At 40.2% G+C, this 17982-nt stretch overlaps 1 pseudogene; it reads left to right on the top strand.

Annotated features, from left to right (window-relative positions):
- The first annotated feature begins 568 nt into the window (after positions 1–568).
- LOC148508009 (uncharacterized) lies at positions 569–14108 on the top strand (annotated as a pseudogene).
- The last annotated feature ends 3874 nt before the right edge of the window (positions 14109–17982 follow it).

Raw genomic sequence — 17982 nt, 5'->3', positions numbered from 1 at the left:
CTTCACATATACATCATACTTCATTCACTATCATTCTCTATTTCTCACATCCAACCTGCTCATTCATCACATCCAAGTAGCACAATGTAAAATAAACCAAACAAGACTAGAATAGATCATATGATAGTAACAGCAGTCATGGAAACCACTTGGCTTTCCCAATTAGACCCTTAACAGAACCCATCTGGGCTCAGCTTCTCTCAGTTGTTACCACTAACCTCCAGCACTGATGACTTATGCAGGGAATCGCCGTCAGCCAGCCACTTTAACAACCTGTTTAGTGCTCTCCTTAAGTGCCTGAACATCTATTGTGTTTTACACAGATGCTCAATGACTATATTCTCCAGTGTAATTTTCTTCCAGTGTTGTTTAAACTCCGGTGTTCGGTTTTCTCGACAGCAGCACATCCATACTCTCAATTTTATCCTAACAAGACTAGATCATATGATCGGACCATATAATGCCCTTCCCTATAACATTTTAAATATTCTAGAGAATTGTTATTATGCCCATTGTGCAACTGATGAATGGGACTATACATTTCAGGTTTCCACTTCTTCAATTGGTCATGGATCCAACACTCAATCAATCAAGGAGTTTAGGATCTGGGCAACCAAATGGAACACTGGACACAATGACAATTGAAATGCCGGCTCTGGGACGTCCGTTTTCCCTTGGGATGCTGTATGATTGTCGTGACGATAAGCTCATCCCAGGTAGATGCATATTTTTGTTCTATACTTACCAGTCAGCTATACTGTATATAAACAAGATTTTTGTTGCTTGTGAATGAGATGAATGCATTAGAATAATACTCATTCACATTATGAATATTTAACTGTTAAACCAGGGGTTTCTTGCCATTAACTTCCTACAAAAGTATAGAAATCAAATGTGAATAGAGCTACATTCTATTAACTCAATATAATAGTTGAACAATGCAGAAAGTAGAGAAGAGAAATAGCTGCTCACCCTATATTCTCCATATAAACTCTATTTAGGCATTTTGGATTTTTTATGTTTTAATAATCACTTTTAATACATTTAAAGGTTATAGTGATCAACCTTTATCTGTGATCTATTATTTTTAATATATTTTTTATTTCTATCTCTTACAACTAATAATTTTTGGTGGAGATGTATCAAGCCATTGGGGTATATTTACTAAAGTGACAGTTTTTAGAAGTGGAGAAGTTGCCCATACCAGCCAATCAGATTCTAGCTAATAGCTTCTAGAAGGTGCGAGTTAAATGTTAAGTAGAATCTGATTGGTTGCTATTGACAACATCTCCACTTCTAAAAACTCTCACTTTAGTAAATATACCCCATTGACAGAGATAAAGTGGAGAAGTTGCCCAAAGCAACAAATCAGTGTTATTACCTTAACAGAACCCAGCTTGGCTAAGCCTCAGCCTATAAATGACATAATACCTCTCTTAGATGTTACCACTAACCTCCTGTGCAGATGACTCATTCATTAGACAGCTACTACTAAACCCTGCTAAGTGCATTTCTCTAGTGCCTAAGTATCAATTGTGTTCTATATAGGTTTTTCCAATCAAGGACTATACTCTCCAGTATAATTTTTCTTCCAGTGTTGTTTAAACTTCAGGGTTAGGTTTCCCTGACAGCAGCACATCCATACCCGCATTTCCATCCGTGGTGTTTCCATATAGAGATCTCATACCAGCTAAGTACTCTAAATACAAATAAGTAAGATCCTTGGCGCTATACCACAAAAAACATAAATTATAAAATATAGAATATGTCCGTCACAAAAAAATACAGAAAGATCTTCTCCTAAGAATATCAACATACATAGTCCAGTCCTTGATAAACCCAACACTGCTCCTTTGCGTGATTATTGTTCTCCAGGATATCCAATCATACAATATATACAAAAAAAAACAGAAAGGGAACAATGTGTGTTAACCAACTTAAACACAAGGGTATGCTCTTCAAAACGTGGGGAAATGCAGTGTCCACCGGCCTACATACCATACTCACTTATATAGGAGTATGAGAAAAGTGCATCTTGGTATCTTTATAACACCCATCAACTGTGATCAATTCAAATATATAAGCATACCCTACTCACTTAAAGACGTTATAGTGTGTACAGTATATATAAAGGTTTCTTTTTTGTTGATTCAGTATTGCGTACCTTTCTTACAAATTATAAGTAACGGTTCCTCACATCAAGTTATCTTTAAAGTCCAACCATAGACATTTTTGTACATCGAGGGATAATATCCATATTCAAAACTATTACTGTAATTGAACATTTAAAACAGGTTTCCAAAAATCCTTTAAAAGTCTTACACTCCCACAGACACACACTCCCATAGAAGCAAAATCCCAAGGCTTAACAATCAGCTTATGTAGTTTTAAAGACTGTGTTAGATAAATGACAGTTAGAAGCTGATTCGTTGCTTTGGGTAAATTCTTCACTCTATATCTCTCCAAGGCTTAATACATCTCTAAAGTAAGGAATCTGATGCAGTATAGATAATTGTATATTTTCTTGTTTAGGTATAACATTATGGAACCGTGAGGAATTGAAAAAGAATGTGAATTCAGAATGTCAGGAGAACACATCTTTGGATTTTATAGCTTCAGACACAGTTTCTGACAAATCATCAGCTCTAAACATCAACGCCTCTTTAAAAGTCAGTTTCCTCTCTGGTCTGATAGATGTTGGTGGATCTGCAAGTTACCTAAAAAATAAAAAGACATCTAATAACCAAGTAAGAGTCACTCTAAAGTACTCAAGAACAACACAGTTTAAACAGCTCAGCATGGACCATTTAGGTGTCCAGAACATGACTTACCATGATGTGTTTGACAAAGGGACGGTCACTGGTATTTTGTATGGTGCTCAGGCTTTCTTTATATTTGATCGTGAGGTGTCTACTTCAGAGAACACTCGGGATATACAGGGACATATCCATGCCATGATTACTAAAATACCCACAGTTTCAGTTGGAGTCGAGGGAAATTTAATAATGATGCAGAAAAGGAAGAGGTAAGAAAATTTAGATGTAAGTTTCATGGAGACTTTGCCCTGGACAGAAATCTGGTCACATATGAAGATGCCATAAAAATTTATACTGACCTCCCAAAGCTACTAGGAGAGAATGGGGAAAAGGCTGTACCTGTGACCGTCTGGCTTTATCCACTGATGAAACTGGACAGTAGAGCTGCCTGGTTGGTTAGAGAACTTAGTGCAGATCTTGTATTCAGGACAGAGAAGGTGATACAGCAAATGATAGACGTTACCATACAGTGCAATGACCTGATGAGACATTCGGTAGCAGAGATCTTTCCGGACATCAAGAGTAACATCATTCAGCTCAGAGAGCATTGTGATCAATTTACACTCACATTTCAGAAGCAGCTTGCACAGACCTTACCCTCTATCCGTGGTGGGGGATCAAAGGAAGCTGCACTTGCTGACATTTTACTTAGTGTAAATCAAACTCCATTTAAAAACCACCACATTACACAGTTTTTGAGCAGAAAAGAACAGGAGATGAATTTTGTGAAATCCTAAATATGGACTAATATTTGACCCTATGATTGAATATGTTGTGTGTTATAATTTGACATCACTAAATGAGGAGGAGACATATATTTCTGATATGTGTAATTGGCTCCAAACACCTGCACACAAAGTCTATGAGAATAAAAACATCTCACCATGGTTTAAGGACACATATGTCATTAAGAGAGCAAGGAGATGTGTGAGAGCATTTCAGGAATTTGCTGAGGCCAATGCATCCAGTGAGGAGACCCGATTCATTATCTCATCTGTCCCAGACCAGAGTAATCCTGGAGTCTCTATTTACCTGTATAAAGGTGGAGAATTGGTGAGTACAAAGTTTGAGCCTCCAACTAAACCTAATCCCCCCGTTATCAGCGGTAGGACCCATGATAGTATGGAGCTCACCCTCAGTCCTGCAGACTTTGGGAAAAAGTTTATAGAAGGATACAGCATTCAGTATAGATCTGCTAAGGAGGCGAACTGGACACCTTTAATGTCCAACGATAAAGGTCAGAAGATCACAATTACAGGACTAAGAGCTAATACTAAGTATCAGCTCAGATATTCTGCAGAGTGTAAACCAGGACTCAGTGCTGCCAGTGATGTTATAGAAGATGAGAGAACCCTTCCCACTAGTCCACCTGAAGCCATACATGTCACTGCTAAACCATCCTATGTTATATTACATTTCAAGGAACCAACTATAATCGGAGATGGAGTCACAATAACTGAGTACAAAGTTGAATACAAGGTGGAGGCCAAAGAGCAAGATGGGGGGTGGCTAGAATATAGATCAGGAAGCAAAATAGGGACTTGTAGTATTCAGGGGCTAAATCCAGTGACATCCTACATAATACGGGTGTTGGCCATTTGTGGTGACTCTGGGGTCAGTGCTCCAAGTGATGAGATTGTAGTTATGACAACAAATGAAAAATCCTCCAACCTTAAAAAACAAAAGAAAGAAAACAGCATTCTACTAAAGGAAAAGGAAAAAGAAATGCCTTTTGTATATCAGTTAAACACAGATCTTTGTAACTCTGGATATCGTAAGTACAACTTGGGAAAAGAAAACCTACAGGAACCTAATAAAGTGATTCTATTAGTAGGAGCTACAGGAACAGGGAAAGCAACCCTGATCAATGCGATGGCCAACTACATCTTGGGTGTGGAATGGAAAGATGACTTTAGATTCCAACTTATACACGAGGTTACAGATAAATCTAGAGTTACAGCCTGCAAGTTGAACCATGAAATTGGCTACCAAATCCCTTATTCCTTCACCATGATAGATATACCAGGGTTTGGAGACACACAAGGACTGCAGGAGGAAATATGTGCATTTTTTGAAGCTAATAATGACATTGATCAGATAGACGCTGTGTGCTTTGTAGTTCAGGCATCTTTGGCTCAGCTGACACACATCCAGAAATATATATTTTTTGCTATTTTTTATATCTTTGGGAAAGATATCAGAGACAACATACTGATCCTGATCAACTTCTCAGATGGCGCAAAACCTCCAGTACTAGAGGCCATAAAAGCAGCTGACATCCCCTGCCCACTGGACAGTAATGGTGACCCCGTTCACTTCAAGTTCAACAACTCAGCTCTGCTTGCCACCAATAAGGCCAGTAACATGAGCTTTGATGAGATGTTCTGGAATATGGGGGAGCAAAGTATGAGATCATTTTTCAGTTATCTGAGTATAATAGAAACAAAAAGTTTGACTCTGACCAAGGATGTCCTCAGGGAAAGGAAAGAGCTCCAGATTACTGTGCAGGCCTTACAGCCACAGATAAAGGCCGGGCTACTGACATTGGATGAACTAAGAAAGACACAGGAAGCTCTACAGCAAAAAAAGGACCATATGGCTACAAAGGAAGACTTTGATTATGAAGTAACCATAACTGTTCCAGTACAGGAAGTGATAACGGACGGCTTCGCAATGAACTGCCAGCAATGTCACTTTACTTGTCACTATCACTGTGAGATTGCTGATGACTCAAATAAATATAACTGTTATGCTATGTGTAATGGAAACTGTACACAATGTCCAGGTAAATGTCTCTTGAGTGTCCATTACATTCAGGAGTATAAGTGGGATTATGTGACAAAAACAGAAAAAAGAACCTATGAAAAGCTGAAAAAAAATTATGAAGCAGCCTGTGGAGAAGTAATGACTGCAGAAATATTATTTAAGAAACTGGACATGGAATATGATAGTGTGAAAGAAGTGGTATTTGGTCTTATTGACAAATCCTCCCAGAGTCTGAAGCGCCTCCGTGAAATCGCTCTAAGACCAAACCATCTGTCTACCACCAAATACATTGACCTAATGATACAGAGTGAGGAACATGAAGCCAACCCAGGATATCAGGAGAGAATCAGGTCCCTGAAGGAGGTCAGACAGATGGCGGAGTTGTTAGAGCAGATCCAGAAGGGAGAAGAGATACAAGTACTGCCTGAAGAGCAGGGAACACAGCCCACAATATTTTTAATGGGATCTGCAAAGGATATAAACGATACAGTGCTTTCCTTCTTCAGCTTACAGAAAATGTGATGTACACTTACTTCATTATGGCGCAAACAACAAGAGACAGCACAGCAGTACTCATTATTAGGAGATACCAATAAGCAGTGGTCATACAGATGTACAGTACAGACTAATTTACCAGGAAGAAATGTTATCATCAAATCTATATTTATTTTTAATTTTCTATAAAATATTAAGCGTCATTTGTACTAAGCTCTAGAAGAAAGTGATAAACTGTGAGTCACTCAGCTCCTAACTGTCATGTCACAGGCTGTGGGCCATATTCAATTAGGTGCAAAAGGTCGGAATCCGCAAAAAAGTATCGTGGATGACGTCATTTCGCCAGACGGAAACTTATCGCCATATTCAATTGCAAAGACTTTTGGCGTACACGGAAAGTCAATGCAATGTAATAGGCGGAAAAGTTTAGCCTAGGAATAGCAGGCGGCAAAAAGTGCAGAATTGCGGCTTTGGGGTGCAGAGGTGCGGAAACCACTGTGCATCCCTAGGACATCCCCCCAAAGCATAACTGTGTCTGAAAAAACATAAAAAAAATGAGGTTCACCCCAAAAAAAGAGATCGAAAATGGGGGCAAAAAAGTACAAAGTTGGGGTACAAACTTTAAAAGTAGCGAAATAGATTTTTTGGGGGTCTGCAAGTATGGGGAGGTGTTTATTTGTTTGCAGGTGCTTGCTTCATGTGCGTTTTATTCGATTTTTAAACATCAATTTAGCATCTTTTAACTATGCTTGCACCCATTTTCAAGTACTCCAAATTTGACAGGGCTACTTATTTTCACCTTAAAAATATTCACAATTTTATTCTTCACCTCTTGAGCAAATACGCTAATTGGAAGCAATTTACATCACTTAAGTACCCCAAATAGCTTTATTAGGGCTAATCGGGGACATCTATATTGGTCCCCAATGTTACTGCTTCTTTTGGGGGGCGTCAGGCTGATTTCCCCCTTTTTGACAGCACTTTCCGCCTGTTCAAGTATCGCCAGGTTGCGTTTTCTCATCCTTTGGAATTGAATACGGCGAATCGCAGGTAGGAGCACCAAAAACATGCGATGTAGGCGAAAAGTCCGGCAGGCGAAAAAGTATTGCAGGTGCAAAACTAATCGAATACGGGCCTGTGTGTTTAAAAAATTACAGTTAGGAGTTCATTAGTTGTTAGTTTATCACTTTCAAGAGCTTAGTACATCTGCCCCAGATTCTTAATATTTTCAGATTTACTTTTTTTTTACAGACTACTGAAAATTTAGTATTTATGTTATAGGTTATTTTTAAAACACTACAATGGTTTTTTTTTAGAGTATTCATCCACATATTAACCATTTAATGACTGTTGTGCTTATATAGATTAAAATGTTACAAATATGGCCGTTATTAGGTTTCAGTTGTTTCTTTTATTACCTAAACCAGTGGTTCCCAAACTGTGTGCCGTGGCACCCTGGGGTGCCTCAGAACACTTGCAGGGGTGCCTTAGGTTGGTGGTCCAGCACCAAATCAAATTATTTATGGTCAATATAATGTAAATATGTGGACAAACAGAAGTGCAAATCTGTCCACCATCACATAACTGACTCTAAGGATGACAGGTAAGCACAATTTACTTCACTACATTTTTATCTGAATCTCTCAATAACAAACGTTTGGCTTAGGGGTGCCGTGAAAACAATACTGAGGCACTAGGGCGCCGCAATTCAAAAAAGTTTGAGAACCACTGACCTAAACAATATATTATTATTATTATTATTATTATTATTATTATTATTAATAATATTACATTACTAAACTGATTTTCAGTAGATTTGCACCAGATTTACATTAGAGACATATTAGTAAATAACCATACTGCATCAGTCACAGATGCTGCTATACAGAAAACAAAGAGAATCTCTGCTGATGTTGGTGTTGATGAAATTTTGATTATAAATATCAGTAATAAATATAGATATCAGAAAACCAGCTTACAAGCACCAACTTCTACTAGGGAAAATGAGTTGCCTTCTATTAATTAACAGTTTCCAGGTAAAGCCATGACATATAGCAGCTGAATGCAATGACTGAACAACACCCGAACACCAGGGGCCTATATATAGTTAGGCCAAATTCAGCGCTGCAATCCAGGACTGCAGTAAGGAAATAGAGCTGTGGATGATGTACTGTATGTAGCATGCAAGAGCCTACAGCAGTGATTCCCAACCTCGGTCCTCAAGTCACACTAACAGTCCTGGTTTTAGTGATATCCATGGTTGAGCACAGATGGATCAATCAAAATAACTGAGATACTAATTAAATTACCTATGTTCAAGTATGACAATCCTTAAAACATGGACTGTTAGTGTGCCTTGAGAACCGTGGTTGGGAACTCCTGGCCTACAATATTTACCCTGTATGCACAGACATTTTTCTGTTTGCACCCTTACGCCTTACCCACTCCTGCAATCTGACATTGGTCCCAATCCACAAATCACTGATGCTAAGCTGACCTTTTTATTAACTGAGTTATGTGACATGATAGACTGCTGTTGTACCCTCAAGCTCCACTAGATGTCACTCTGCACCAGAATAATATTATTTACATGTTTTCATGTAAAATGTTTGGCATATTCCACTATATCCCTGACTTCACTTTATCTAGGAGTTAGGGATGGACATCAGAAGAACGCATCAAATGGTTGCTGGGCTTGCAACATCAAATCCAGCGATGCAATGACAACTACTGTAGCCATTGCATCGCAACTATGCAATAGTATAACCATTGCATTGGTTATATTTGCACTTGAAAAGGGGCCGGAGCCTAGCAGCACCCCCATCCATGTCACTGTGAGGGCCTGCCCAACACTCTCCAAGATGCTGGGCTACCCCCAGGCTCCACCTATACTGAGAATAGATTTCGTGCGTGGCATCTATTCTCCTGCTGCTCACCCCACAGCCAGCCATCAGATGAGCATCGGAGATCTGCATCCGATGGCTGGCGATCATCAAATTCCCGGTATTCAATGGAAAAAGCACTTCCATCGAATAGGAAACATTGATGGTTGCTAACCATCAGCTTCCGATGTCCATCCATAGCACAAGTCAGGGAATTGTGTTAAGAAAGGTTGAGACTCAGTAAGATCTCCAGAGCATTGTATCATACCTGTATTCCCTGTGATCATGGATCTGTGCAGCCCTTACAAAAAAATATCTTGTTCACCTCTTTGATTATTCCTTGATGAAGCTGGCAGAATAATATTGGGGTTCAGTGATAAGTCTCTATTGTTTTATGCTTTTCTCATCATTATTGGTACTCTCTAACATATCTGATACACAACAGACTTTTTTGCAGAAGCTACAGTCCTAAGGGCCTGATTCAGACCCGGGCAGTATCTGCAGTGCACGTTTTAGAGGCGTGAATAATTAACAGACAGCGTCAGTGTACACGTCACCAGCCATTTTTTTACTCTGTTTTCCTCGCAATGCTTGCGGTAGAAAAAAGCTACCACAAGCACTGCGTTCACATCCGATAGTGGTCGATGTACCAATGTTTTAACAAACTTCCAGGAGATGACGTGGGGCAGTGGGCATCTCTGCATACGCTAAGGGGTGTCTGCATACACAAAGCGATCGCACGTACAGGTAAGGTGGGTGTGCTTATGCCTTGGTGAGCGATAGCTTCCCGAGATGTCACTTTCAAAAATTTGCATATGCAGATAGCGAGCGCACGCATATAGCGAGTGGCTCTGAATCAGGCCCAAAGTTATATAACTCGGATCTTTTTTCATAGTAACTGTAGGTAAGTAACTTTCACTCACAGTGGCCATTACATCTGGCATATATACATATACAGTATATGTAACAAAAGGATTTATCGTACCTGTTACATTTAAAGTATTAGGAGCCTGACGTGCATTTCGGGGTGGAGCTGCGGTGTGAATGTGTGATTGTGTTATCGCACCTCCACTACACAATGCCGAGATTACCAGCATTAAGCGCAAGGGGCGGGGCCACGATGACGCAATTTAGCACAAATTGCGTCACCAGCTCTCCCCTGACTGCCCACTTGTATTGTATAAGTGGGCAGCTACAGGTGGAAAGTGGTAGCCAGTGGGGGTGCAGGCAGGTCCTGGCTGGTCGAGATACTTGCTCATTCTTCTGGGCGACTGGGAGCACCACACAATTTTTAGGAGCCTCTCGGCCATTCCGGGAGAGAAGGAGAGTATGCGGTGCAGGCATCTCTCAAGGACACATTCACCAATGAAGGATTACAGCCATTTGGATCTCCCATTTATCCATGTGTACAGTGGTTGGTCCATCCTTATCCTGGGCTATGGTTGAATTGTACTTGATTGATATGCTATTTGTTAAGTTTCTATTGTTTACGTATTTTTAATCCTATATTTTCCATTAAAATTAAAAAATATTATATACTATCCTATAAGAGGGTTTCACCCTGGCTGGCCATATCCCAGAGTGGAGGTGTATTGAGATAAGCATACATATTTTTTTTTACTAAAAGTATGCACAAAACTTACCTTATAACCATCAATTGGTGTTTTAATTACTACACTATGAGTGCTTCTTGTTCTATATGTAGCATTTTACTTATAAATATATACAAGGGTACCAAGAGGGGGGGAACGGTTACTAATAACCCAGGCCTGGGCTTGTTGAAGGAGCCTGGAGGAGGCCTGGGTACATCGCCCTCCCCCTCTTCCCCTCTACCAGTCAGCAGCCCAGCACACGCTGCTGTGTGCTGGGCTTCAATGAGACCAGGGAGACTTCTAGCAGCAGCATCAGTCTTCTCTCCTCTGAATGTGATGGAGTGGGTTGCACGGATCAAACTAATCGTGCCCACCCTCTGGATTTGCCCCTGGCTGAGGGGCTCACAGCACTCCCACCTCAGTGTGCAGTGCTGTGTTCTTTTTAGTTTATTCTAAAGGGGGTGTGGCCATGCCTCCCGTGATTAGGTAACACTCCCCGAGAGTAATGGGGCCAACTTTCTACGGCCCTGAATATACATGTTATATTGCACAATATTTTCGGATTTTATTACACATACAGTACATTTTTTAAGATTCATAAAATTAAGGCTAAAAAAGTTTATGTGAGTCCTTGCATACCAAGATACAATAAAACATTTGATATTGTGAGAAAGCATTTCTAGATTCTACTTGTATATCTCTCAAATTATAAGTTTAGGTACAGTACTACTGCCATCTACTGTATGTCTGATCCTTATATAGGGCAGGTTAGGTGGAAGTTATGTGAAATTTCTACATTGGTCTTTGAAGGTTAGTGTCCTGGTATCCCTGAGGCAGTGGGAAGAGATCATTTAGGTGGGTCACCTGATGGCTGGATGTTGGTTTCCTGTGTAATAACCTATAATGGAAATAAAGTAGTAAATCTGCCTCTTTTGCTCATTATGATAGAGTGGGCGCTATGAGCCAAATGTTGGTTTTGCCTTTAAAATAATTGTGGTGCCAAAGTATAATACTATGGTGCATCTGTTGCTACTTGAACTGACAATTTCATATACAATATTATTACATATAAGTACATACTAGACTATTTATATATTAGATTTATTAAGAAACACTATAAAGTCAGTTTACTCAGTCACTATTAGTAATCAACAAAGTAATCACATCAGTATTCTGAGGGTCTGCCAATTTACTGTTGGAAAAAGTGACAGATACAGTATATTCTATTCGTAAGTACAGCAAAACCTACAGAAGCCTAATAAAGTGATTCTATTATACTCCTTTCAGACAGAACTCCAAATTACTGGGTTAAACATTTCAACCCAGAAATTTGGTGATTTACACTGGACCTTTTTCTGTCTGAAAGGGTCATCCCTGGTCTTAATTCCCAGGACTTCGACGCAGGAATTTACCAGGGTCGGAGACACAGGAATTTAGGGCCTCATTCAGGGGCGGTCTAAGGATGCAAGCGGTCGCTCAGAAACTGGGCGGCCACTTGCATCCTGACCGCCTGCCTCTGTTGCGGTCGTTAGGCTGTGGGTTAACACCCACAACTCTAACGACCGCTCAGGTGATGGTCGCGATGGTCAGAGACCATCGCGACCATCGGGGCTTATGACGAGACCCTAGGGTAGGGTCTCACTTGTCGTAAGCCCCGGAGAGCTTCTGGCTCTGTCAGAGCCGGAAGCTCTCCACTGACACCACTAATGATGTCAGTGGGGCCTCCCCCAAACATTAGGCGTTCCCATGGGAACGCCTCCGTTTGGGCTGCCACCCCCCCGGCCCGCCTTCCAAACGGTGCGAGCTGTCAATCAACATCGACAGCTCGCCCCTTTGGATCGAGACCCACTACGACCGGCGCTGTCGGTCGTAGCGGGTCTCATGCATGCGCACGAGGGAGCCGGCTCCCTCATGCGCACTGGCAAAACATTGAGGAGGCCGTGCGGTCGTAGACCAAATGGCCGCCTCTGAATAAGGTCCTTAGTCCTCGGTTGACCCTTTCAGACAGAAGAAATACCCATGTAAATCAGCAAATTACCGGGTTGAATATTTTGACCCGGTAATTTGCTCTTCTATTTGAAGGGGGGGGGGGTACAGACAGAGAATGTCAAAACAACCTGGTACGCAAAGGTCGGGAAAAATACGTGTTTTTTGCCATTTTCTGTCTGAAAAGGGTATAAGTAGGTGCTACATGAACAGGAACAACAACCCTGATCAATGAGATGGCCGACTACATCTTGGGTTCAGACTTGTAGATGAGGTTACAGGTAAATCTGAGGCTCACAGCCAAACCTCTGTAGTTACAGCCTAAAAGATGAACTATGAAAGTGGCTACCAAATCCCTTATTCCCTCACTGTAATAGACACACCAGAGTTTGGAGACACAAGAGGAATAGCACAAAACAAGAAGATCATAGAGGATATTGATGCATTCTTTACAGCGGACAGTGGCATTGATCAGATAGACACTGTGTACTTTGTAGTTCAGGCATCTTTGGCTCGGCTGACACAGACCCAGAAACATATTAATAATGCTGTGTTTTCTATCTTTGGGAAAGATATCAGAGACAACATTCTGGTCCTGATCAACTTCTCTGATGGTGAGAGACCTCCAGTAGTAGAAGCCATCAATGCTGCTGACATTCTCTGCCCAGTGGACAGTGATGGTGACCCCGTTCACTTCATGTTCAGCAATTCAGCTCTATTTGCCAACAATCAGGCCAGTAACATGAGCTTTAATGAAATGTACTGGAAAATGGGGGTGTACAATATGAGAAAATCTTTCAGCGATCTGAAGAAAATAGAACAAAAAACGTCTGAAATTGACCAAGGAAGTCCTCAGGGAACGGAAATTGCTTGAGATTGCTCTGCAGGCCTTACAGCCAGAGATAAAGGCTGGGCTAATAAAACTAGATGAAATAAGGAAAACACAGGAAGCTCTGCAGCAGAACAAGGATCTCATGATGGCAAATAAAGACTTTGAGTATGAGGTAACCATAACTGTTCCAGTCCAGGAAGTGATAACAGGCAGCTTCATAACCAACTGCCAGCAATGTCACTTTACCTGTCACTATCCCTGTGGGATTGCTGATGACAATCAGAAGGCACGCTGTGCTGCAATGCACAATGAATTGTGCACACAATGTCCCGGTAAATGTGACTGGAGTGTTCATTACAATCAGAAGTATAAGTGGGAACATGTGACTAAAACAGAGAGAAGAACCTATGATCAGATGAAAAAAAACGCAGCTTCAGGCGACGTAATGACTATAGAAAGGTTGTCCAATAAACTTAGCATGGAGTATTGTATTGTAAATGAAACAGTGTATGGTCTTATTAATAAATCATCACAGTGCCTGAAGCGCCTTCGCGAAATCGCTCTAAGACCAAATCCTCTGTCACCCATTGAATACATTGATCTGATGATACTGAGTGAGGAACAAGAAGCCAAACCAGGATATCAGGAGAGAATCAGGTCCCTGCAGGAGGTCAGACAGCAGACGGAGATGTTAGAGAAGATCCAGAAGGAAGAAGAGCTGCTGCCTAAACAACAATAAAACAACCCTAACAATGTTCTTCCGAATGCTAACAAGACTCAACATATACTTATTTATCTATGGACTAAGCAACAAAGCAAAATCTTCATATTTTGAGAAAAGACTGTTAAGAAGTGGACATTGAGATGTAGAATACATAGGGAGAGATGTACTAAGCCTTGGAGAGAGATAAAGTGGATGGAGATAAAGTACCAACCAATCAGCTCCTCTCAAGATGTGTGGGTTATTTTATTCAAAAAAATAGGAAAACAAATATAATGTACACTGTGTGAGTCCAAAAACATACACTCAGTATGATATATGGTCATGGATGTATGAATGAAGCCTTGAGTAATATTGCACCATTACCCTCCTGTAATTGTAGATTGCACTGGTGGCTTTCACACCTAGGTAGGTGTTCCTCAGGATACTCATAAAGGGTCACAGAAAGAACAACCTCCTCAAGCAGACAGAGATCTGTGATATGCTATTTGAGGTTACTAGTTTCCCATTCACTCCAAAATTTATTTTCTATCTTATAATATTTAGTATTTGGCTTTCAGTATTGTTGTCCCTATATACTAATTGCAATTATTTTATGCTTTAAAGTTAAAGTATCTTCACCTTTGAATAAACCTTACATTTTTATATATTGACTGTCTCTTCATAAATTCGGAGGACCATCCCTAATTGGGCATTCTTTTTTCTGTGAACGCCCTGGCACTCTAGATTATTGAGTCATTATACTGTTCTCAAATGAGATAACCGGACTTTATTCCATCACTGTTAAACCAATGGACATCGGGATTATAAATGAATGTCCAGAGCGAATAACACATTTGTAAAGGGTGAATACGATCCTGTAGGATTGATTTTGCCGACTCACCATATGCGACAGTAGACACCATGTTGTTGTTTTCTGTAACCCTTTCAGTGGAACACTTACCAGAAGGTGTGAAAGCCACCAGTGCAATCTGCAATCACCGGGCGAGTTACAGTGCAATATTACCCAAGGCTCTATTACATTGAAGAATCTGTGAGCATATATCATATTGTGTCACTGTTTAAAGACTTCAACAGTAGAAATGTCAGCCATCTCGACGGAGGCATGTAAACCTGAAAAATGTGTCTGGAGCACAACATTTATCAGACAAGGAAGCACAATGTCACCATCAATTGCACCTTAAAAATAGAAAGTTTAAATCCCCCCTGTAAAACTGTAAAACTTGGTCATGTAGTATATGACACTGCATTAATATTAACCACTGATGTCTTTTAAACCACTTTCAGACAGAAAAAACTAAAATACCGGGCATTTGCGTGCCGGGTCGTTATGCCAGTCCCAGCCTGAGCCCCCCTTCAGACAGAAGAGCAAATTACCGAGCCAAACATTTCAACACAGTAATTTGCTGATTAACACGGGCATTTCTTCTGTCTGAAAGGGTCAACCCGGCCAAAATTCCCATGTCCTCGACCCTGGTAAATTCCTGGGTCAAAGTCCCGGGAATTTCGACCCGGGTTGACCCTTTGAGACAGAAAAAGGACCCGTGTTAATCAGCAAATTACCGGGTTGAAATGTTTAACCCGGTAATTTGTTTTTCTGTCTGAAAGAGGTATTAGTAACTATCGATTTCCTCACAGTTGAAGTTGCAGTTTAGGTTTAATTTACAAATGACCATTAGAATAAATGTGATATAATGATTTTTTTATTGAGGGAAAGATTTTCTGTGACCATATACAACGCTCTGCAATAATTACTATTGTTGTATATATGCAAGTAATAATCTGTTTATTTGGCTATCTAATTTGAAATTACTTATTGAGATCAAAGTGCTTGGTGCATACAATGAACATGTCAGATTGCATCAATATTGGTTTTATAAATGTTTTTATTAATATAATCTCTATCATTAAATAAAGTATATTACAAACCAAAATTTATTTTATAAAACATTGTGGGCCAGATGTAATAGGGAAATGTGAGAGTTTAGCAGTAACCTCTCACAGTTTTAAACTCGGCCAATGTAATAGAGTCAGAGAACATACAAACTCACATGTTTTTAGACTAAAAAAACTCTCACGATTTGAATTCTCATCCAGATGTGTTTTCCCATTTTGAAGATAAAACTCGGCCAATGTAATAGAGTCTGAGAACATACAAACTCTCTCGACCAATGTGAGAGATTACTGCTAAACTCTCGCACTATTACATTTGGCCCTGTATGTTTTTATTTGCAAGTGCCCATACTTTTAATAGTGATGTAACCTATAACTAATCCTCCATTAGTTCCAATACTGAGAGCAGACATGATTTATTTAACCTTCTGATGAAACCACTGAATAAAAGTAGAGAAAAGTAAAATAAAAATGCCTCAAGTAATTAACTTTTATTACATAATATGCTTCTAAAGTAACTAATAATAATAATAATAATAATAATAATAATAATAATATATCACTTTGTACAGAATATATGATATTAGGGATTTGGATTGAACACCAAGGGCAGACGTACTAAGCCTTGGAGAGTGATAAAGTGGAGAGAGATAAAGTACCAACCAATCAGCTCCTGACATTTTTCCAGCACAGCCTGTAAAATGTAATTTAGGAGCTGATTGGTTGGTACTTTATCTCTCCCCACTTTATCTCTCCCCAAGCTTTGATAAATCTCCCCCATAGTCATACCAGACATCCCTCTAAATAGTTTGTGTCATTTCAGATAACACTTTTGTGGATAGCATTTTACATGCACATTTTGGTTTAAAAATTGTTCACAACTCTACTATAGAAGAAAGAAATACAAGCAACACATTTCATATTAAAATTTAGACATATAACATTTCTTAATATATTAACATATTGCCATATTAATCATTGATCATTCTAAGGGTGGGTACACACCTAAACGACCGGCAATCGTGCCGATGTTCAGGGCGATTTGCCTTCACCCTGGACATCACATGATTACCGGTACACACTGCATGATTTAATGGATGATGGAATGATTACTTGTTCCATCCTTCATTAATATGTATGGCGCCTCATGCGATACCATGTGATTGGCTGTGCATGCTACCGCTGGAGCGCGCAAATCGGGCATACACACTGCACGATATGGCCGATCTGTTGTTCCGATTTGGCTAAATAGGCCAAATAGGGCCGATATCGTGCAGGTGTGTAGTCAGCCTAATATAGGTTTTGGATGTCATTGACCGCAAGGAGAGTTACAAAGTGATAAGGACAGAACATACATCACTGATTGTAACCACATGTAAAAACATTTGGGCCTGAAAACTGCACCATGTGGCTGTGAAATCAAGCTCATAGACTAGTAGTCATTGAATCAGAGAATATATTTGTCATCTTATGAATTCATGGAACAGAGAAGAAAGAACACAGGCATAAAACCTGGCAGGGCAATAGGCATTTCCACTCTTAAATATGATTTGCTGGCAATCAATGTGCAAAAGTTCATATGGTAGAAATGCTGGTATATGGAGTGTTCTACTGCGCTAGCTCCATGATGCTCCATTACTTGAAGCATCTGTCCTTTACCAAGATGGCCACCATTAGGTCTTCTGCACATGTACTGTGCCATCTTGCCACTGTGTTTGGGCACCACAGTACTACATGGATGTTTAGTACTTAGCTCCAGTGTGACCCTGCAATATCCTGCATTACAGCTACACATACAAGACCAACTGATTCGCTGTATGCTCCACTCCCCCTCAGCTACCTGCCTGTGTAACTGTGAGTATGGCTGTAGAAAACCTGTACACTGCAATAAACCCAAGCTCCTGGTTACATCTATCTGGCTGGTGTGTCTCCAACACTCGTTCCTGCTGGTGCCCACCACTTACCATCTGTGTACACCACAAAGAGTACACACATATCA

This window comes from Taudactylus pleione, unplaced genomic scaffold (assembly GCF_031769625.1).
Source record: "Taudactylus pleione unplaced genomic scaffold, aTauple2 ptg000377l, whole genome shotgun sequence".
Taxonomy (NCBI): Eukaryota; Metazoa; Chordata; class Amphibia; order Anura; family Myobatrachidae; genus Taudactylus; species Taudactylus pleione.
Note: the sequence above shows the minus strand (reverse complement) of the source record. Positions and strands in the feature narration are given on the sequence as shown.